The sequence below is a fragment of the Pan paniscus genome, chromosome Y (genome assembly GCF_029289425.2).
Source record: "Pan paniscus chromosome Y, NHGRI_mPanPan1-v2.0_pri, whole genome shotgun sequence".
Classification (NCBI taxonomy): Eukaryota; Metazoa; Chordata; class Mammalia; order Primates; family Hominidae; genus Pan; species Pan paniscus.
In genome coordinates, this window is record NC_073273.2 from 17,987,957 (window position 1) to 18,010,920 (window position 22,964).

The 22,964-nt window shown below is 37.3% G+C and overlaps 2 pseudogenes; one reads left to right on the forward strand and one right to left on the reverse strand.

The window, feature by feature from the left end:
* LOC134729856 (RNA-binding motif protein, Y chromosome, family 1 member B-like) overlaps window positions 1-22,964 on the forward strand; it is a 314,139-nt pseudogene that overhangs the window by 71,058 nt on the left and 220,117 nt on the right.
* On the reverse strand, window positions 16,557-17,187 carry LOC129395493 (ras-related protein Rab-9A-like; annotated as a pseudogene).

A 22,964-nucleotide genomic window follows, 5' to 3' on the forward strand; every position in this document is an offset into this window, starting at 1 on the left:
TAAAGAAATCACTTGTCTTCTAAGAAGCAGGCAGAAAGAGCAGACAGGAAAACACAGATAAGCCAGCTGGGGCACAGAGGGAGGTGGGGGAAAGTCTCTTGAATAACTGCCAAACTTCACCCTCATACAGTGGGTGCCAGTAAAACAGTGGGCTTTTATAAGCACATTGCCTTCAGGTACACTAAGATAGGGAAGCTAAAAGCCATCTCGAGGGGTATGCCTGCAGCTGCAGGAAGATGTATGGAAACAGACACACAACCCTCCCTCCCAGATAAGCACAACAAAGAGACATAGAAGGAGCCCAAGCCTCTAATAAACTCTCCTGCTCTGAATCCTTAAAAATTATGAATGTGTAAGAGAGTGTGGCTCTGACTCAACTTGGCCAGAAGCCCGTATCAGGTTTGTTTTCTAAAATAAATCTCTCCTTGTTGATGCTCAAGCCACCCTTTGTGTTTCTCTCCTCTTTCTTTAATTCTTGCAATTATAGTCTTCACAGTATTCTCAAAAGTATAAATATTTTAGGGACATAAAGAAATGTGCACATCATGAAAACTCCTCGTAGATTCCAATATTTTCATTCATTAGACTATTTATTCATTAGTTATTTATTGAGCACCAGTTATTCAGGGAATGTATCTTAATAGTTCTAAGCATAAAATGGTGAACAAGGTAAGAATAACCTTTGATCTCTGTATTTTCTATACTATCAAAAAACTATGAACAAGTACATTAATGAACCAAATAATTACAGATTGTCCTAAGCACTGTGAGAAAAATAACTAAGGTGCTGAGTGAGAAATAATTTGCTTGAGAGAGTGGAAGTTCATTTCAAAAATCTTGCAACGAGAAGCTTAGGTAATTCCTCTTTGGGCGTGACTCTACAGCCTAGACCTAAAGGATGAGAAGAAACTGGGTGTGCAAAGATACAGAAAAACAGAATGAGAAAAAGACCCAAAAGGGAGGAGCTTGATTTAACATGTGTTTTAGGGAAGAATGAACCTGGGAGAGAGGGGTTGAGTTGACATTGGAAGATAGAGGAGGATGGGAAGACAGGCCCTTCAAGTTTGGGTAGGATGTTTGTGTTTTATTCTAAGTGAAAAGGAAACATTATTGAATAGTTTCACGAAATTTTTGACATAGCCCCATTTAGGTCTATATAAAAGTAAGTATTGTATGAGAAAAAGTATCTGTGGACTTGTAAACCAATATAATATTTGCCCTAATTAAACACTAGCTTATAGAAACCTGAGATTGTACTATGAAGATCCTAGCCTATCTGACACAAATTATAGATATTTAACATTAGCCAAAGTGCAGAGAAGGCACAAAAATAATAACCAAAGAGGAATTTTGGGTAGTCAGAGAAGAAATATAATGCAAATTTTTATGGACATGTGATGTCTGGGAAGAAGGAAACCATGGTGGAGAAAAAAGCAAAAAGTAGGCCAAGCGCAGTGGCTCATGCCTGTAATCCTGACACATCGCGAGGCCAAGGCAGTTGGAGCACCTTAGGTCAGGAGTTCGAGACCAGACTGCCCAACATGGAGAAACCCCATCTCTACTAAAAATACAAAATTATCCGGGTGTTGGGTGCATGCCTGTAATCCCAGATAACTCAAGAGACTGAGGCAGGAGAATTGCCTGAAACCAGGAAGCAGGGGTTGCAGTGAGCCAAGATTGCTCTATTGCACTCCAGTCTGGGCAATGAGAGTGAAACACACTAAAAGAAAGGAAAAAAAGAAAAATGGTAAAACATAAGGAGCATAAGTTTTTCCTGCTCTTCTGAAATCCCAGAATCAGAGGTGTGGAGTTAAAGGAAAGTTTTGCCCACTTGTGATTTGATCTCTGAAACAGAACTTCACCATGTGGTGTTTGTGGCAACATAGGTCACCCATGGCACAGAAAAAGTAAAATGTAGATATGGCATTGTTAGGCAGACAGAGGATGCTGAGAGAAGTCTCAGAGATGCCCTGATGTGGGGGGCCAAGGATAGGAATCTGGGAATCTGATGTGCTCACGTGTCTCCTGGAAGAGGGGACTCAGCACCGTGCTAGGAGGCATTCCCGGGTCTACCCTGACAAGAGATAAGGTAGTCGTGGTGCTGAAGCCACCGCATAAACAGGCTAGTTGGTCATCTAATAGAAGGTTTATCTATTTATTTATTTTTCAAGTTTTTGAAAATAAAAGAAGAGCACAACTAATTCCTGAATTATCCAATACAACAAGTCACAAATTAATGCTGTCACTCAGAGAACAAGAATCTCAGAAATGAACCAGAAATCCTACAGCAAAGATCTGGGTGAAACCAGGGGCCCAAAGGTCCTGTCAGGAGTCCCCCATCTCTTTTCTACTTTTGCAAGGGCAAGTTTTCCAGTTGTGCCCCTCCACGCATTCTCATTTCCTACTTTGGGACTTATTAGTAGCACTCTGTAAGACAAAACTGTTCCCTGAAAAAAAAAATTAAACAGTAGTGTTAGATACTAATTATTAGCCACTTAAAACCTCCACCATAAATTTGTTAGCATCAGAGCTTGTGAGGAAGATTAGGTTTATGAGACACAAGCAAAAACTTTCAGGTACTGGTACATCACAGTTGTTCTGTGTGTAAATTTGCAGCACTACCACAACATTAGATGTAATGTCCTTCCATCTATTTCAGTTCACTTGCTCTTCATACATAATTGGTATGGCTTTAAAAATACATACTTAAGGTGTGTGCGCTGCTTTCAATAAAAAAACTAAAATGAAAAATATTCTGATCCAGAGTAAAAAATTGTATGTTTTGTGACTGATGCTATCTCCGCTGCCAACTGGCTCTGTAACCTCAGCCAAGTCATTTAATTTCTCTGGGCATTCATTTTCTCCAGAAAATGAGGAGACTGGTCTAAATCATTGCTGAGGTCTATTTTGAATTCTGAAGTCTTTCATTCATGGGAGTGCTAAAATAAGGACTGCTGAGATGATCATGGTTAGATTGGCGTTAATCATGAAACAATGTTAATAATTGTACAACCATTTAGTGAGTCCAGGCCACTTGCCCGGCACAAAGTAAGTCACTTAATATACGTCATTTCTAAGCATCTAAACAACCTCATGAGGAAATAGGAGTTCAGAGGGTTTGCAATTTGCTCTATAACTCATGTTTTCTCTGCTGTTTCCAAATTATATATGATAATACTTATTTTCCATCTTTTTACATTGTTTGATTTGAAGATAACAGCTTCCAGGCATTGTGAAAATCTTATGCATCATCCAAGCTCCCCATTCTCTCTGAAGCTATTTTTATAGCATTGACACAAAGCAATATATGTCCTAACTCATGAAGAGCTCACATAGATCATTTATTTAGCACGTATTTTCAGAGCTAACATATTTTTCTAATCTCCTGTAGCTATCGCCTGTGTCCTTCCAACAAAACTATAAATGCTCTGAAGGAATGTCAAGAAATGCTTGTGAGGGGTGTGGCATCAGCAGGGCTGGAACTCAAGTGAAGAGAGTACTGCGTCTGCCATCAAAACCTCAGGAGGTCTCACTGTCAGGACCTCACCAGTGCTGGGTCAACTCAGCTCATTCCTGGCACTGGACAGCCTATGGCAGCTGGTGGATGTCTAGTTCACTGAGATGGTCTGAATGAAGTTCAGCAACCTTAGTTCTCAGCTGTGATCCCCACTGCCTTTCCTGCCCACAGAGACCCTATGTAGTGCCTGGAAAATCAACCTGGTGAAAACAAAACTGAGGTCCAGAAGGCAGAGTAGAGGAAAGCCAGTGGACATGCCTTCCTTGGTAGCATATTATTGTAGTATAATGGGTCACCAAAGATCTGAAACAAAATCTTATTCCGTCATACCCCAGAGCTAAAAGCCCTAGTAATATAATGTTGTAAATGGAAAGATTTTTGAAGAAACTCCTTTATATTGTCTCAGCCCTTGACTTATGTGGGTTAGTGCCATAGCAAAACATCACACACTTGGTGACACTTGGTAACATTATTAAAAAAAAAAAAAGAAAGAAAAAGAAAACAGAAATTTATTATATCATAGTTCTGGAGGCTGGAAGTCCAAGTCAAAATGTCATCAGCTCTGATTTTTTTCTGAGACGTCTGTCCTTGGTGGGCAGATGGCAGCCCACCCTTTGTTTATGTGGTGTTATCTCTGTGCTCATGCATTCCTGGCACACCATTGTGTGTCAAAATGTCCTTCTCTTATAAGGACACCAGTGAGATTGGAATAAGGCCATAACCAACTGCCTTAATTTAACAAAATTACCTCTTTAAAGACCTTATCTCCAAATACAGTAATATTCTGATGTAACGGCATTAGGACTTTAATATAAATGGGTGGGGAGCTTGGGAATTCAGCCCATAATACCATGGGTCTGGAAAATTGTAAGGTGTCACATAGGCAAATAGAGTCATAATGACCAGCACAATACCATGCATGTTAATACATAAGTATTGTTTATTTATGCTTCAAGATTCAATGCTGACAACATTTAGATAAGCAATACATTTTTGTTGATTCAATACAGTTGATTTAATGAATGAATAAATTTGTTTACTGTCATCAGTGGTCACCATCACACTAGGTGAATAGCAAAAATCAGGGGTTAGAGATGTGTCTGACATACAAGATATTAATTACTCACATCTTTATTATTTAAAAATTAGTATTTTATTTAAGCAATGGAACTTAAACAATGTTACAAACAATTGAACTTAAGCAACATTATAAGTTAAGCAGATAAATCTTATTTAGCAAGATCTCTCTTTAATAAGTGGTATCGAATATTTTCTCTCACTTTTTCTCCTTTATTAGCTTTAATCATACCTAATTCATGTATGTTCACATGGATTGTATATTTATTACTATTAATTCCTACACAGACAACAAGAGCCACTTTTGGACCATCCCTCCACTTTCAGATTATCATAAAATACAACACATTGTATTTAGTTCAGATGCTGAAAAGTTTCTGCATTATGCATACTTATTTTAACTATTTATTGCAACCATTAGGTGAATAATGGATTTTTCAATGTTTATTTATTCATTGTGTTTTTAGCATTACTCATATTCTCATCAACCTAAATATGTGGGCCTTTCCCCTTTGCTCCTCTGCTCCAGGATCCCCGGATTCCCTTTGTTCACATAGTAATAGAAGGAAATTGAAGAAAAAGAGAAAACACATTTTGTAGACGTTCTTGTTTTACACATTACAACTTCTGTTTTGCTTTTGGTCTGGACTATGTCTAATCAGATACTATTTTTCCATTTTGCTCTAAAAATAAAATCACCCATCACTCATAAATTACAACTAACAAAAATTATTGACTTCTTTTAATACGAAATTCAAATTGAATAATGTACACTTAGCTGCAGGCCAGCAACATATGAGGTCAAATGGTGTAAGCAAAGGTCTTCAAATGTGTTTTTTTGGAAAATTATGTATTCTTATTTATTAAATTTATCTTTACATTACCTTTTTACTTGAAATATTTGAGTAACATTATCATATATGATTAAGTATATTATTATATCAAATGTAATTTTTTTTTTTGAAATGGAGGCTCATTCTGTCATCCAGGCTGGAGTGCAATGGAGTGATCTTGGCTCACTGCAAGCTCTGCCTCCCAGGATCACGCCATTCTTCTGCCTCAGCCTCCTGAGCAGCTGGGACTACACTTGCCCACCACCACATCTGGCTATTTTTTTGTGTGTTTTTAGTAGAGATGGGATTTCACTGTGTTAGCCCGGCTGGCCTCTATCTCCTGACCTCGTGATCCACCTACCTCAGCCTCCCAAAGTGCTAGGATTACAGGCGTGAGCCACCACCCTCGGCCTTATATCAAGTGTACTTTCTTACTGAGTTTTTGTAATATTAACTCACGGTAGCATTTAGCATATAGGGCTTGTGTCAAGTTTAAAAGGCTGCAAAAGATGTAGTAGACTCGAATAGTAATGATCTAATCACTTATTTTACAGATAAATAAACTGAAGGTCATATAGAAAAGGCAAAGTTGTAAACAGGAATTATTTTGAAGGAACTTTCATTTTTAGGTTCAGAAATTATTTGAGAAATGTGTTCTGAACAGGACCTTTGAAAACAGGTAGGTGTAATGGAAGGTAAACATGCATAAACCAAAAATGTTAGTAACTAGTTCAATAATGGTGAGTACTGGGGGACCAGTAGCAGGGTTTAAAGCAAATATGAATTTCAGGTTTGTGTGTTAGAAGATGGGGAGTCACCTGAAAAATGGCATAAAATTCAATATGACAATTACATAGTTTGTGACAATACTTGTTGACAAAATGAACTAATGATGAAAGAATGGAGCTAAAAACACCTGTGAGGAAATGAAAACCAAAAACAATTTTTGATCCATTTCTAAACTTACTTGGTTTTAGAGGAAGACTACAGTAATGCAAATGAAGACAATAAAGTGAGTCCATAGAATGGGGTAAAGAAAAATGCAAGAGGATTGTGTCATATATTCATATAAAAGATTCAAATTCTAATAACAGATTATTAAGCCGAAAATTAATCAGGCTAAATTTTTTAACAATAATAAAATATTATATATAAAGTGGGAAAACCATTATCAAAGTTGACAAAGAGCTTTAAGATGTAAAACATCTGCAATCTGGCATTTTTTGTGGGTATAACATAAATATTACACTAAGGGAACTTCATATTCATATTTCCTTGATAATTATTGCACAGAGTGGTGTAAAATTAATAAAACATGGTGGCCTGAAGAAACAAAGAACAACAAAACTAATGTGTCTTTAAAGAGGCCATGTAAAACGACTTTCAACTTTTGTACTTTCTGTAGATAGGCAGTCTCCTAGAGGGTCCTACATTTTAGAACTGAGAGCTGGTCTGCATGACAGCATATATTTGCAGTGCTGAAGGCTGTGAGAGTGGAGCGAAATCTCTTTACCTTCACATATCCTTCATGGCAAAGTCATTTGCCAACATAGAGAAACTTCCTTGTTTTCTTCCCAGTGGTGTTTCCAGTAAGAAAGAAGCTTAGTGTTTCCCAGTATGCATGTGCGTGTTGTTTGGATGCTAAGCACTCCACCTCAGAGAACCTTGAGATAGTGGGGAAGCTCAAAATCCAGTCATTGGAAGTAGGAAAACAACTCTGATGTACTGCCCCTTTTATTTTTGTTTTCCTTAATGGATGATGCCCCTAAGGTGTTTTCAACTCCAGTAATTGGGAACAGCAAAACAAAGCTACAAAATCAGCAGGACTAAGGATATGCCTAATCTAAGAACTATCTTAATTGTGGTTAGGGAGATAATTTCTTTGGAATTATTGACTTAGGTAAACTGCCAAATCTCATGACTGCTTCCAGGTCATGAGATTTGGTTTACCTGAGTAATACATTTGTTACCTTGCTACTTTATTTATTTATTTATTTATTTATTTATTTATTTATTTATTTTAGTAGAAGCTTTGATTTGTAGAAATTAGTGTCAAAATTCCAATAATTGTTTGACAATAACCCTGTAGTTGGTTGAATTTTCTAGAAAAAAAAAAAAACTATGTTGAAACAATAACCCTGGTGACGTCACTGTAACCTTATTTGGATATATAAACTTTTCAAATATAATCAAGTTAAGATAAGGTCACACTAGATTAGGGTATGCCATAAATTCAACGTCTTGTAAGGAAAGAGAGATTTAGAGACACAGAGACACACACTGAGGGAAGACAGCCATGTGAAGACAGAGGTAGATGCTGAAGCGATATAACTGCAAACTGATGAATACCAAGGATTACCGGCAACAATCAGAAGCTGGGAAGGGCAAGGAAGAATTCTCCTCTAGAAATGTCAGAGGCCTGGCAACATATTGACTTCGGATTCTTAGTTTCCAGAATGCAGAAAAAAAAATTATGATTTTAAAGCCATTCAAAATGTGGTATTTTTTTATGGTAGCTCTAGGAATCTAATACATTCCCAGAACTATAATTTTCCCCTATTATAAATTATCTACTCATTGTTATCTTTTCAACATTTTCTCATTGCTAGTAAAAATATATAATTTCCTACTTTTGTATAGAAGGTGTTGCTATGTCTTTTAAAACTTCTTGTAAGCTAAGGGATTTCTGAACAGAGTATGTAAATTTAAAGGGAAAAACAAATTTACTCTTCTTAATGAAATCCATGTTGATTGGGTACAGAAAAACATCCTCTTTCTCTCCTGAAATCTGGCCTGGGCCTCCTCCTGTAAGCATCTCAGATTAAATCATATGGCTTGTTACCCCACCATGAATTCTTAAGAGCGAAAATGATAATGGTGATGATAATGATGGTGATTACTAGAAACAGGATAATTCATATCTTAATTTTTGTTTGATTATAATTTACTAACATTCACTGGTATACATCCTGTATATTATACTTGTGCACACATAAACCCCTGTTAATAAACAGTATTATGTTTCCCTTTCCCTTGGTCCTACCTTGAGTTCCCTGGAAAACAAGCCTGAAATAAAAGAGCATGTGTGGAGTACTTTAGTGCGGTATATGAGATACAGAACAAGCAACTCATAGAAGGAAGGAGATTTACTATAATGTTTTATCAAGTAGGCCAGTTTGAAAGGGAATTTGGGCAATTTTAGAGTTAATACTTTAGATAAAGAAACTCCTCTGTATACACAACAACCTCAATTCATAACCTTCAACCTTTGTCCCTGAAATAACACAGGTTCTCCATAGAGGTTACTACTTCTCTTGCAGCCCACCCAAGCAGAGGCCACGTACTCTCCCCACACTCCATATATTGGAAGGCCTGAGTGAGGTCAAGATTCTTCTTCCTCCCTTTCTAATATCATATTCTAGTACACTTCCCAAGTTTATGACTCATTCCCTTTGTTCTCACAATCCTCCTTTCCATTCCAATTCCTGCCAATGATTACAGTGACTTTAACATTCACACAAAGGCTCACTGAATAGTACCAGTTGCTGAAATTCCTAGTTTCCAAAGACCTTCTCTTACATTTTAGTTCAGCCATTTTATTTCACTGTTTGCTCTTAACTATGTTGTTTTCTGATATAGGGTCTCACTCTGTTGCCCTGGCTGGTGTGCAGTGTCATGATTATAGCTCTCTGCAGTCCTGAACACCTGGGTTCAAGTGGTCCTCCAACCTCAGCCTCCCAAGTGGCTGGAAAAACAGATGCACGCTACCATGCCAAGGGAAATTTTTATTTATATACTTACTGTAGAGATGGGTCTTGCTATGTTGCCCAGGCTACTCTCAGACTCCTGGCCTCAAGCAATCTTCCTGCCTTGACCTCTCAAAGTGCTGGAATGATAGGAATAAGCCAGCATACATGGTTCCCTTAACCATTTATTTTACTAATATTTTATAGTACCTTGCCTATTCATCTCACCTGTGGAAGCCCAAATGTGGAACACCTCACTCATCCCCTGTCCAAGCTGTTTCTGGGACAGCTGGCTGTCATGTTTGAGCTGCATTATGAGCACACTCATGTGTCAGTACAGCAGAGACAGCCTTTAGCTAATAGCCCGTCAAGAACTGATGTCCTTAACCCAACAACCCATGAAGAACTAAATCCTGTGACCAGCCAGATGAACAAGCTTGGAAGCACATCTTTCCCCACATGTGTTTTAAAATGACTGAAATTCTAGCTAACACCTTGATTGCAATCTTGTGAGCAGCCTTGATCCAGACATACCCTGATAGCTATGTCCACTTTCCAGATGCAAAGAAACTGTGAAATAATTAATGGTGTTGTTTAAGCCACTAAGTTTCGCCATAATTTGTTACTCAGTGATAGATCACAAATAAACTAGCAATGCCCCCTTACCAAAGTCATCTCTCCTTCTGGCAGCTAAAGTCCATTCTAGAAACTAACGTTGTGTGATTGGGTAATTGGTAACTGAGAAGCAATATTGAAATCTCTTTAAAAAGTAGTCATAAAAAAATAGAAGTTGCGTAGCTGAAAGGAAGTCGCATATACCCCATTACACACTCTGTAAATGCATCTAAATTTCTGCTTTCCCCACAAAAGTATTGTTGGTGCCATGCCTACTTAAGGTTAGCTCTTAAGGATGTGGTGTTCTAGTCAAAGAGTACATTATGGGTAGAATTACTCTGATACATTCTTTTAGCTCTTTCTGCATTATCTGAGCAATTTGATGATACTTCTTTGTACTCCCATCTTTCCCTTGCTCATTTTAATGTAATAACGTTTTCATCATCTTACTCTCACCAGTAGGATGTATTGTATCTGAAACACTTCTTTGTCACATTTTTAATTTCTGCTATTGCTTACAAGTAATATGATAATGATACTAACAAAGGACAATTGAAGGGCCCAACCTTATGCAGGTAAGGGCTGTTCAGCAGCAGGTCACTATCATTATCGTTTGTTCCTCCTTACCCAAAGTCCATTGTTTCCATTTAGACAATTTACATATTTTGATTTCTCTCTTCTAGATAGATAGGCTCCACTTGCCTATCTCTTTCCTAGGGTTAGCTTGCACTGAATTTTGAGGGCTTCTCTGTGGAATTTCTCTTTTACATTGTATAGTTAAACCAATTTATATACCAGTCACTGGTCTTAGAGCCTAAGCATGGGATTGCATATATATGGCATGAGTTCAGTCAGTGACATCCATAAAACATTGGTATAGTGTAGGTATTAAGAGTACAGATGAATTACTTTGCCTCTCAGTGTCTCAGTTTACTGATAAATCAAATCCGGCTGATAATCATTTATACTTCATACAGAGATTGGGATGATTAAAAGAGTTAAAACCTGAGGCCATTTAGAACATTAATTGGCACATAGAAAGGCATGCGCGTTTGCTACATATACCAAATATAAACCCTCCAAAAATAGGAATATTAAATTTTATAAACAATTTCCAGATTTCTACATAGATTATCTTACCTGATTATGATAAAAATCATTGGGTAAGGAAGGGCACAGGTTATTTTAGTCATTTTACAAATGATCAAACAGAGGTTAAAAAATAAATAAATACCGATATTAACTCTCCTAAGTATTAGGGCTAAATTATGAATATAGATTTTTTCTGGAAACTTTTCTGAAGCTACTTCTGCCTGTGTCAGAGGACCCTAGAGGTACCAACCTATGAGCTTATTGATGGGGACTCAATGGATTTTGATTTTTCTGCCCTTCCCACGACAAAGCCAGCAGTGTTTCCACTGCACAACATGGTGGGGTGCTGTGTGTTCACGTGTGAGTTCATGATGGTAATTCAATAAATTGTTAAAGTGAGTATGTGTGAAGGGAGAAAAAATTGCTATAAGATTTGGAGTCTCCTTTAGGCAATCATCATATTGTAGTTTGTCAAGCTTGGAATGATGTACTTCCATATCTTAGTGGGAGTTGTGTGGGGATGTTTTATTTCCAGTATCAAACAGCAACTTAGTAATTTGCGGCCAGTACTCAAGAAATCAACATGCTCAGGACAACACTTCTCAGGCTTTTTTGAAAGTGTAGTCTTATGTTTTTATTAAGAGAAGGAAAATATCTAATCTCACCATTTGATAAAATACTATAAAACCCATAAAATAAAGAATAATATACATCTCATATTTTATGGCACTTGAATGGTGTTTCTGATTTTTAACATAATCTAACACATTGTACATTTTGTACAATGCAGTAACACAATTTTGTACAATACATTTTGTATAGTGCATTGTACACAAATGCAATAACACAAAGTGTTCACACTAATGGAAGCGAGTAAGCCATGTATTATTCAGTCTGTCTAGGGAATTCAGTCTGTCTGTTTTCACTAATGCTGAGTGAAACATTGCCCAGAGAAATAGATATAACTGTTATAAAATATCAGAAAACTACAATTTTTAATATCCAAAGAACTTTTTAATGTCTGAATTTCATGTCTTCTATTCCATTTTTTTTTTCTTTTTTTTAACGGAAACACATGGTCAAAAGAGAGCTATCAGGTCCTAGTGTTTTATCTATAGCAATGTTGAAAGCTCCACTTGCCTATCAGGTCTTACTGTTTTATCTGCAGCATTGGTGAAAGCCCCACCTGCTTACTTCAGGCTTGTGAGGGTTCTTTCCTTTGGGGGTGGTGGCTGGCGCCAGAAGAAGAAGAAATATCATGCCCTCTGAGAGTAGAGAGCAGCTGGTGTAGTTGTCCTGGTGTTTGTGGGATATAATAGGCATAAAGGCATATTGGGAACAGCTTGGAGAAATAACATAATGCTTCTTACATTTATCTTTATAATCTACTTTCCTAGCACACATTATCCTGCCATTCATAATATATTTAGAAAATGCAGATTAAAAAATGCTCTGTTACCACAGGGGCTGAGATCATGGAAAGCGTGTCCTAGTTAGTTAAAGTAACTATTTTTTAATCAAATGAAAAATAAATACACAGAGAAATTTGTTCAATTCCTTTTTCTTTGAACAATGAAAGACCTTTTTGTAAGAATTAGCCAGGGTAGGTACGTCTGGAAAGCAGTCAACACAAAGTTTCTATTTGAGAGAAAACTAACATTATTGCCAAAAAAATAAAAAATCCACCTGTAGTATGATCAAAATTTGTCAAGCCAGGTGTGTTACAGAAAGAAATTTGCTAATAGAAATTTGCATTAGATGGTATTTCCACTATTTCAAACTATTTATTTTTGATGGCATCTTCCTTCATTTGGGCAGAAGTTTTATAGCATGTATTTAGTGAAGAGCTACAGAACCTTAATAAAATGCAGTAAGTAAAGCATCAGCATGGCAAAACTAGGGTCATTATTCTGATTTTAAAAATACTTTCTTACAAAAATCAGGTCTTGGGCAGTTTTTGCAAGTCACAGAAATTATTCCTTAGTGTTTGGTTGTCTGCTGTTTTGTACTCTCCTGTTTCCCATTATTTCTTATTATTTTTCCTGAAACGTTTTGGTGTCTATTGTCCACCGTCTCAATGATCATTAGCATTGTGACTCTCATAGGGTATTCACACCTGCTTTATTCATTTATTAAGTGGTTAATTCAGGAGGCACCACCATGGCCCACAGATGTGGGAAGATACTGGAAATATAAAGATGTCCATTTGACACAACAGAGTGAACTTTTCCTCCAAAAACATATGAATGCTGCATAAATGAAAACAATTAAATATTAATAGTGGAACTCAAAAAAATCACGTGTGGGATATGAAGTAGGATCGCAAAGCTCTAGTAAGCTAGAGCTGAAGCCAAGGTGGGCTTACTGTTTTCCAACACAGATTTACACTTTGCAGGGTGAGATCATGGGTTCTGGTTCCCAACTAAGGGTGCAAGAGGAGGTTCTCATATCTTGAAGGGCACAGAACCTCCATAAAACTCAGGAACTATGAGACATGATCTGATTTACCTCTTGGAGTATGGCATTGGCAGCAAACCTTCTGCATATCTCTTGGGGGTGGTAGGGGAGAGATTGGCCTGTAAGCAATTGAAACGCAAGCCTACCCACATGCAATTCAATTAGAATTTTTACTTTATGGATGGGCATCTACTGCAGTGAGTAAATTTTGCTGCCTCTCAGAGGTACAACGGAAATGCATGTGTGCACTAGCATCCAAAATGCAGGGTGCTCCCAGAAAAGACAGTGCCTACTAGAAATAATCGTAGCATCAGAAATCACTGAAAGTTACCATAATGAAGTAAACATCCATGAAAGAGTCAATAGATGCACTAAAGATAAGGCAATTTGAATTATTTAATAATATTTGATAATGTGTATATATATACACACACATATACAGATATGTATATGTGTATACACACACACACACACACACACACACACACACACACACACACGTGTATATATATACACATATAACATGGATTCTCATTCTGTTGCCCAGGCTGGAGTGCAGTGGTGTGATCTCGACTCTCTTTAATCTCCACTGTGGGGACCAAGCAATTCTTTGCCTCAGCCTCCCAAGCAGCTGGGGTTACAGGCACTGACCAAAACACCCAGCTAATTTTTGGATTTTTAGAAGAGACATGGTTTCACCATATTGGCCAGGCTGTTTTGTAACTCCTATCCTGATGATCCACTCACCTCAGCCTCCAAAAGTGCTGTGATTACTGGCAAGACCAACCGTGCACAGCCTCCAGCCTGATATTTAAAGTGCTGCCCACCACAACTGTTTTTGTCCTGCTTTCTCTATTGGTAGTATGAAAATTAATTTGATATCTTAACCGGTTATACAAGCCTCAGATTGACTCAAACTAAATGCCAGAGCTTTGGGAGCAGAAAATGGTACATACTCATCTAGAAATCTGGGAGTAATTTCAGCAAACATGTATTTTTTAATATGATTGGTTCTGGCCTCTGTGACCATATAATTCGGAGGAATGTGATGCAAACCAGCCAAGAGCAGCAGGGTGACTGACTGCAGGAAACCGTGGCTCAGTTGCACAACAGTGGTACCTGAATATAACCTTTCCTACAGGCTGGTGAAAGTGAGGCAGAAACTAGTAATACACTTCCTGTGTGTGTATTACTAAAGTTAAATGCCAATTTTGTGTGTGTGTGACTGCTATTTGAAGAAGCTGGAAGGGAAGTGGAGCATTGAGTGGGACTTCCAAGGTGGGCTGCAGAGGAAAGCACTGCAGGTGTGAAGGCGTGAAGAAGGGCACTGGGGCACACTGATAGAACTGACAGCTGATAGACAGGAGAAGATTATGAAGAAAGCTAAGCTGGCAAAGCTTGGATCTGGTAGGGGATATCTTTTGAAGGTTCTTTAACACAAGAGGAATAGGGTGAGATCAGTCTTGTAATCAGGCTCACCTGAGCACACGTATGTTAGCACTACGTTGGTTATCTGCTTCTGTGCTCCAAAAGTGATCCAGATAAAATGCATACATCGAGTTTTGTCCTCTTGCTGTAGCTGGAAACTTAGAATACTTCCTTCGGCATGAACATAGGAAAAAAAAACCTGAACCCTCTCAAAGGAAAAGTTTCCATTGATAGCTTGAACCTAGCTGGATGTATGAGAGACCATATGGAGCAACTCCTGTACCACTGGGTCCCACACTTTCTTCAAGCTGTGGAGCATGATCTATGGTTCTTTTGCCTAGTGAGTCTCTGCAGCAGATTTCCACCACTCCAGCTGCACACTCACCACCTGCTTTGTTCTCCAACCGTCTTCTATTGTATTTTCCATAAAATATTTACAGATGGCAAAATCGACACTTATGTTAGGACATTAGACTTTCAAAAGCTTAGCTTACCAGAATGTTTTTACATTGATTCCCATTGGGTGGGGCCAAGGAGAGAAATGTTTTGATGTAATTTTTCAAAAACCCTTTCCCTATATGACAGCCAGCTCCCCTCACCCAGCATGTACTTTGATATCCCCATCATTTCCCAGTTGAGGGTCTCATTCACACTCAGTGTAGGCTTTGGTTATCCTCTGTAGAATCAGATAATCACCAACCACACAGCATATGAACTTCATCCATGAAAGATCACAATTTGCTTCATCAAGTCTGATCATTGGAACAGGTATTTGGGAATCAAAAAAATTCCTTGAGATAAGTAAACAATGTTCAGTGATAGAGAAGAAACTAAATAAATACATAGCTAAATCAATTGAGAGCTATAATGTTACTTGTGTCTTGTGTTAAAAAGGAATGGTTTAACTTCAACTAGGAGGCTTCCCCAAGTTTGAAGAAAGTAACACAAATATTACCTAGTGCATTAGTGGAATTGTAATTTTGTATCCTCCACACAGCACATTGTAACTGTGATATCAGATGCACATTTGTCTGTTCTCCAGGTTCAGTAGTTGGCCTTTTTCTTAAAACTGAACTCTGTTTATGGAAATGATTTCCATTCCTGGGTAGCCCAAATTCAGCTGGATGTATGACAAACTGTATGAAGCAACTCTTGTACCACTGGGGACCTACCCTTCTCCTGGGACCGTGGAACATGATCTATGGGGGTAGAGGTGCCCTCATGGCACACAAATGATGAGTAATTACTACTAAGAGTAATTCTAATGAAACATAGGATAACAATACGGAAGGTTAAGTCATTTTGAAGAGAATGAAGAAGTAAACTAAGTAACAATGCGTTGCAAATACATTAGATTTTAGTCTTCTATATCTAACATTTTTGCTTTAGGAAATTATTTCCTTGAACCAAGAATGCAATGCTAGTTGCATAAAAACTTGTAGATATAAAAAGTAGTAATCCATTTCCCCAGGAAAAAAAAATTCATGTATAAATTGTAGCGTAGACAAGTTTCTTATTTTAATTATAATTCTTCTTGGTTATCTCATTTCTTAGCTCTGTAACCTACATATGTAAATCAAAGAAACGTTTTTAGACAAATATTACAATTTAGAAATGCAAAGTGCCATTATGGAGAAAACATGTTCTTCCATGAGCGGATGTGTCCCTTCCCCCACCAACTAATAAAGCAGGACAATACACTCATTTGAAATTTATTAGTAGATGATACCGTGGTGCAAACCCGAATTCTTTTTTATCCGCATGTCGATTTTGTGTATACCTGTGAGTTGATTAGAATGCAGCAGCAACCTCTAACAATCCACAGCAAGATGAGCTAGTCCTGGGCTTTCGATGAAGATTCACTGTGTCTGTGTGCATCAACTGAGCCGACATATCCTCGTTCACAGAAACCCTTCAAACCGCATCCTCAAAGGCTGCTGCCACACTTGTGGCATCTTTTGCACTTGTTTCAAAATAAAAATAGTGGTCGTCGTCCCTGCACAAGCTTGGGCTTCTTCTGAAGACATCTGCTGTTATCTCATGTCAGTCTTGTTACCCAGAATCACAAAAGGGAAGCTCTCGTGTTCTTCCACATTTGCATAATATATGAATTCTTTTTTCCAGTTACTAAAGTTCTGGAAGCTTTGAGAATCATCGGTACTAAAAGTAAGCAGGCCGCAGACAGAATATCTGTAAAATGATGTCCTCAGGCTTCAGAATCACTCCTGACCTGCCACGCCCCAAATCTGAGTGGCACCAAAATGTTTATCCACATCCAAATCTTATTTAAAAATTCCACACCTATTGTCTTAAAGAGCTGGATATCAAAATTATTAGTTACATATCTGTTTATAAGTGAACTCCTCCCAACTCCACCATCTCCAAGGATAATTACTTTAATAAGTGATGAATTTCCTGCCATCGTTAATCTCAAGAGCTTCAAGAAACTCTGTAAAATGTAAATGCACCATTGTATTTCTTTTTACCTACCTATTCTTCTACATGATTCTATGGATATCAGCATTTAGCTGAAGTAAAATGTATAGCCCCGGGGAATACCAAATAATAAGACTTTTGTTTACAAGACTGAGCATTTAGCCATGTGCAGGCTACCATACTAGCAATATTATCTAAAACAGCTGGAAAGGGCCCATTCTTCTTCTTTCTCGGGTCACAGTTGACTGTGAAGCTAACACTAAAGCCTAAGTCTGACCCCAAAGCTCTTGCTCTGAACTGTTACTCTATGATAAGTCCCTCTCCGCTGATGGTAAGCCCCACCACAGTTGGTTAAAGATGGGTAAGAGATCAAAGTCTGCATGTTTCTGATACAGCAATATTTATACTTTGAAGAGCATGTTCATGACCAATGTGAGGGGCGTTAGAGTTTAGAGAGCTGGAAACTTTATCACTATATCCAGGCCAAAAATAAAAGCCTGGTTCGGAAGAAGCACACCACCACGTTAGATAAATGCTGTCACAGGCTGGGTAAAGTGGCTCATGTTTGTAATCCCAACAGTTTGGGAGGCAGAAGGGGGCAGATCACTTGAGGTCGGGAGTCCAAGACCAACCTGACCAGTATGGTGAGAAACCCCATCTCTACTAAAAATACACAGAAACACAAAAGTTAGCTGGGCATGGTGGCGGGTGCCGGTAATCTCAGCTACTTAGAAGGCTAAGGCAGGAGAATTGCTTGAACCCAGGAGGCAGAGGTCACAGTGAGCCGAGATTGCACCACTGCACTCCAGCAAGGTGACAGAGCAAGACTCCATCTCAGAAGAAAAAGAAAAGACTGTCTACAGCTTATCGAAATGTAAATTTTAGATCCCAATAGACTGAGAATGTTCATGGTTTACACAGATTGGAAGACGCATCCATATTCCGGAAGCGCACTTTCTGTATATTTACAGACAATTATACTCCTTTATCAGGAAGGAGGAGGCCAGATTTTATTTAAATGGTTAACTTATGTCCATCGGAAAGAGATAAAAGCATGAGCATGCTCCTGTGCAAAAGGCTAGTCCATAATTTATAAATCTGGGTTGTTACATTTATATCTAGAAAATAGAAGGTTCAGGGGTTCTCAGTCAGAGAACAGAATTCAATATGCAAGAAAACAGCAGTTTATTGTTTGCACGGCTCTGAAGGTTGTCTTTTAAATGAAAGAGAAAGGTGAAGATTGGCAAAGACAGGAAGCCTGCATACAGCCCATGGGCCCAAATCCACCCCAAGAAAGCCATCAAGCTTATGTACAGCCAGGAAACTCCTATTCCCCTCCAAGTTAATGAAGTTTGTAATTTTAAAAGCCAGATATTTAGCATGAGAAAGTTACTAAAAATGCCAGAAATATAGCTAAGATTATATAATCAAGAATCTCACTGCCTCTTCAATAAAACGTTCTTTTTCGGTTAATTGAGGTCATCAAATTACTATTCATGCCAGGAGGGAAGGGCTATAAATCAGACCTTCTGCCTACGTATTACCTGAACTAACTTTTGCTGTTAAGGTTAAAAGCTCTCAAGTATAAACCTGGAGATCTCTTTTTCTGTTGTTTTTGAAAGTTACGAGTGTTTGGGTTGTTTGAACCATGTCACTTGTATATGAAGAAGGTCTGATTTTATGAAAGTTAGAGTTTACTTAGCATTATGACAAGTGGAAGCCAGAGTTTACACAGGCAGGGGGCATGCTCATATCTGGATCAAGTAGTCAGTGATTATGTAGCAAAAAATAAATTTTGACCTCTTATTTCTGTAGTAAATGTACAAGTCTCTGGTGGAAAAACGGTTGTTACATATATATGAGCTCTGGTTGTAGACCTGTATGCTCTTCTGTGAATTTTTTAGTTGCCATGGTTGTAAGATCATTGCTGCATAAAGCCTGTGTCCTACTGCATTGAAAGTAAATGAGTGTGCCCTGGCCCAAAAGAGCAAGATAAATGAGCTTGCCTTTTTGATATTTTGATTTATGTTTGTAATTCTGTGTTTGTGTTTGAGGTTTTTCAGTGTAACTGATTATACCTTTTCCATAGTGAGTACCATTCCTGTTTTCTGGCACCCTTCGTTCTCATTGTTAAATGTGAATTTTTGGTTCTATTAAGTCTTTGCCTAATGAAAATGTTCTTATTTGTGACGAAAATGACTGGTAGGTACAAACGCCACACTTTTTCTTCCATGAATATAGCATTTATCCATGTGATTTATAACCCCTAGGCTGTCTACATTGAAAGCAGTGTGTAAAGTTAGCTGTAAGAATTCTTCTTTACATTGCATACATACATAAGTACACACACACACATATGTATACATAAATATAATATAAGAACACTAACCTACTTTGATTTGTGTATTGACATGAATTTTCAGACTGGGTGGAAAAGTGGGGCCCTGTCTCAAAAAAAATACATTATATATATTTATATGTGTGTGTGTGTGTGTATATATATATATATATATATATATATATATATATAATATATATGTTGGAAAGGGATAAATGTCTCAAAAGCTTCCATCTATCTGAGAGAAAAAAAAGGCCAACATTCATACAAATTTAAATTTAGCATCTCAGTTCCAAAAACTAGAATTGAGAAGATAGCTCCTAAGCTTTCTTATTCATATGCAATAATTTTAAAAATGCAAGAGTGTGTGTGTGTGTGTGTGTGTCTGTCTGTTTATTCACAATCAAGAAGCTCACATGAGTGAGCATGTAGGATTAACTCAGAACTTATCAGAAAGTTCTAGATCTAGGTCACAGAAAGAAAAATTTCAGTTTGTATACAGCCAGTAAGCTTGTGTTGATTTTCAGTGATGGCCAAAGACGGCGGATATAAAGGTAAAAAGAGTGTGTTTCTGTTCAAGCAGTTTCCAATGTTCATTTAAGAGGGATACACAGTTTTATAATCAAACAAGTGGCCAATGTTTCTGTAACACACGGGTTACCTTACATGCAAACTAAACAAGGCATGAGAGTACTCTTGCAGACATTGGAAATATTCTGCCTAACTGTATACAATTGGGAAACTTTGATTTATATCAAAGTTAGAGCAAAGCTAGGTTTGGTTTACCTGACACTATGCACTGTTAAAGAAGAATAATCATAATCATAATCATAATTGCAATAAAACCGAACAACCAGGATTCATGCAACCTGAAGGCTTATGGTAATACCCATGCATGTGTAGCACAGAATTTATATAGTGAGGAAGAACACATCCGTGTCCAATAAAGAAGAAGAAGACCTATATTGATATAAATATAAGCTTTTATCCACTTACAGAGAAGTCAGGAGTGTTACAGAAGAGACTCCATTGTCTTTGTAAAATGAGCACAGAACGCTCTATTTTTTGGCAAGATATTCTATAAAATTGAACCAATTATCATCAATATTAGTTTGAAGCAAACAGAAAACCTAAGAACAAGAGAAGATATTTCCCAGCTGCACCAGCGAAGGTCTAAAATTCAGCATCTGCAGGAAACTTTAACACATCAACAAGAAAAACACAAATAGCTATTGAAAGTACTCAAAGACATGAACAGGCCTTTCTCTAAACAAGACATATAAGTGGCCAATAAGTATATGATAACAGTATTCATCATCATTAATTTTTTCATGAATGCAAATCAAAACCACAATAAGACACCATCTCACACCAGTCAGAATGGCTGTTATTTAAGAGTCAAAAAATTAAATAAAAAAAAAGAGACAGGTGCTCATGAAGCTGCAGAGGATAGAAAATGCTTCCCCACTGTTGATGAGAATGCGTAAGAGTTCAGCCACTTAGGAAAGCAGGCTGAAGATTTCTCAAATGACTTAAAATGAAGCTAACATTCCACACAGAAATTCTATCACTAGGTATGTGTCCAGAAATGAAAAGCACATTATCCCAACAAAAAGACACATGCTTTCATAACTTTAATGCAGCACTACACAAATTTGCAAAATCATGGAGTCAACCTAGGTGGACTGCACACAGAAAACTAGTATTCAGTTCATCAGTGGTAGATGGGATTTAAAAATGTACCTATACACGAAGGAATACTATGCAGCAATAAAACAGAATGAAATGATGACATATACAGCAACACGGATGCAGACAGAGGCCATATTTATTGCAGGAACAGAAAAAAAAAAATCACGTTTTCGCTTATAAGCAGAAGATGAGCATTGAAAATACATGCACGTAAATATGGAAGCAGCAGATGCTGTGGAAATACAGAGAATAAAAAAATGAAGTGGGCTAAAAAGCTACCTATTGGATACCATGCTCACTAGCTGGGTGTTGAAATTCACACTGCATAACCCAGCATCATGCAATATTTCCATGTAGCCAACAAGGACGTGTGATACTGGTATTCAAAATAAAATAAAAATTTAAAGAAGAAACCAAAAAATGAGTGTAGACATGCCTCATTCAAATGTAAATTAAATTGGGCTGGAAAATCTTTATGTGAAATGCACACCCATACACAAGAAAAAGACTGGTTTACATAGTGAGCACATTGTTTCTTTGGTCAAGAAAAGGAGATTTTGTGTGTATGTGTGTGTATGTGGTTACTTTTCTTTATATATATGTTCAAATAGGTGTGTGTGTGTGTACATATACATGTATACATGATTAAATATATATATATACACACACATATATATTCAAACAAGAAAAAATAAAAATTGGTACACCTCAGAAATTTATTTTTATCCAACATTAAAGGTCATCCCCTATTAATACAGCCAAGAAACCCATCAAGATATGTAAAGTTATTAACTCAAAAGGATCACCTTATCAGCTAAACTTCTAAACAGTGTTACTGTAGTTGGATAATTACATCCATGGGCAAAGAGGGAGGATTTGGGAATTTTCATACCAGACCACAACGCATTCATACCGAGTAAAGAAAATTAGCACACATGGTGCAGCTGAGAGTTTGCATTTTAAACTCAAGAACAAAAAAGTAATAATGTGTATTGTCAACTCATATGTATATTCAATAATATATGTGCTCACATTGGCAGCAAACTCAGTGTAATGATAAGGGGAAAAATAAGGTTTGTAAGTCTCTGGTTCCATTAAATTCTAGGTGAGAATGAGGACAGGGTTGATCACATACATTTTCTTACAATGGAAGAGCACATATCTTATAAATCCTAGATGCTTTCTTCTCACAAAAAAAAAGGAGAAGGTAAAGTTTATACATGCAGGTTTCAAGGTATAAAAAATACCTAGGTAGTATACTGCCAACTAATTTCTATACATGTGCAATAGAGGTGTGCCGACGATAAGAATATGCATTAGTCTTCAGGAAAACTGCACAACATATGCACTCCTCACAAATGTGTTCACACTAAGTAGCCTTTAAGGTTTATACAACTTGAAATTGTATATACATATGTAAGAAACTAAGAAGAATTTATAAAGCCTAAAAGGTCACAACCGTATTACAGTAATAATACGTATAAGATGAACGCAGTAACCACATCTCCATCCACATTCCAGGGAGACATGTGCAATAGTTACACAGCTGACTATTTCATAACTTTGTCTAATAATAATGGCTGTCAGGCTGTATTCTGTCAGAAAACTATAATCATAACAAAAGATTGAGGAGCACAGATATTACACAACTAGAAAATTTACATCCATCATAAGAAAAGAACAGTATCGAGATTTATAAGTTGATAAACCCATGTATAATTTCAACATGAAGT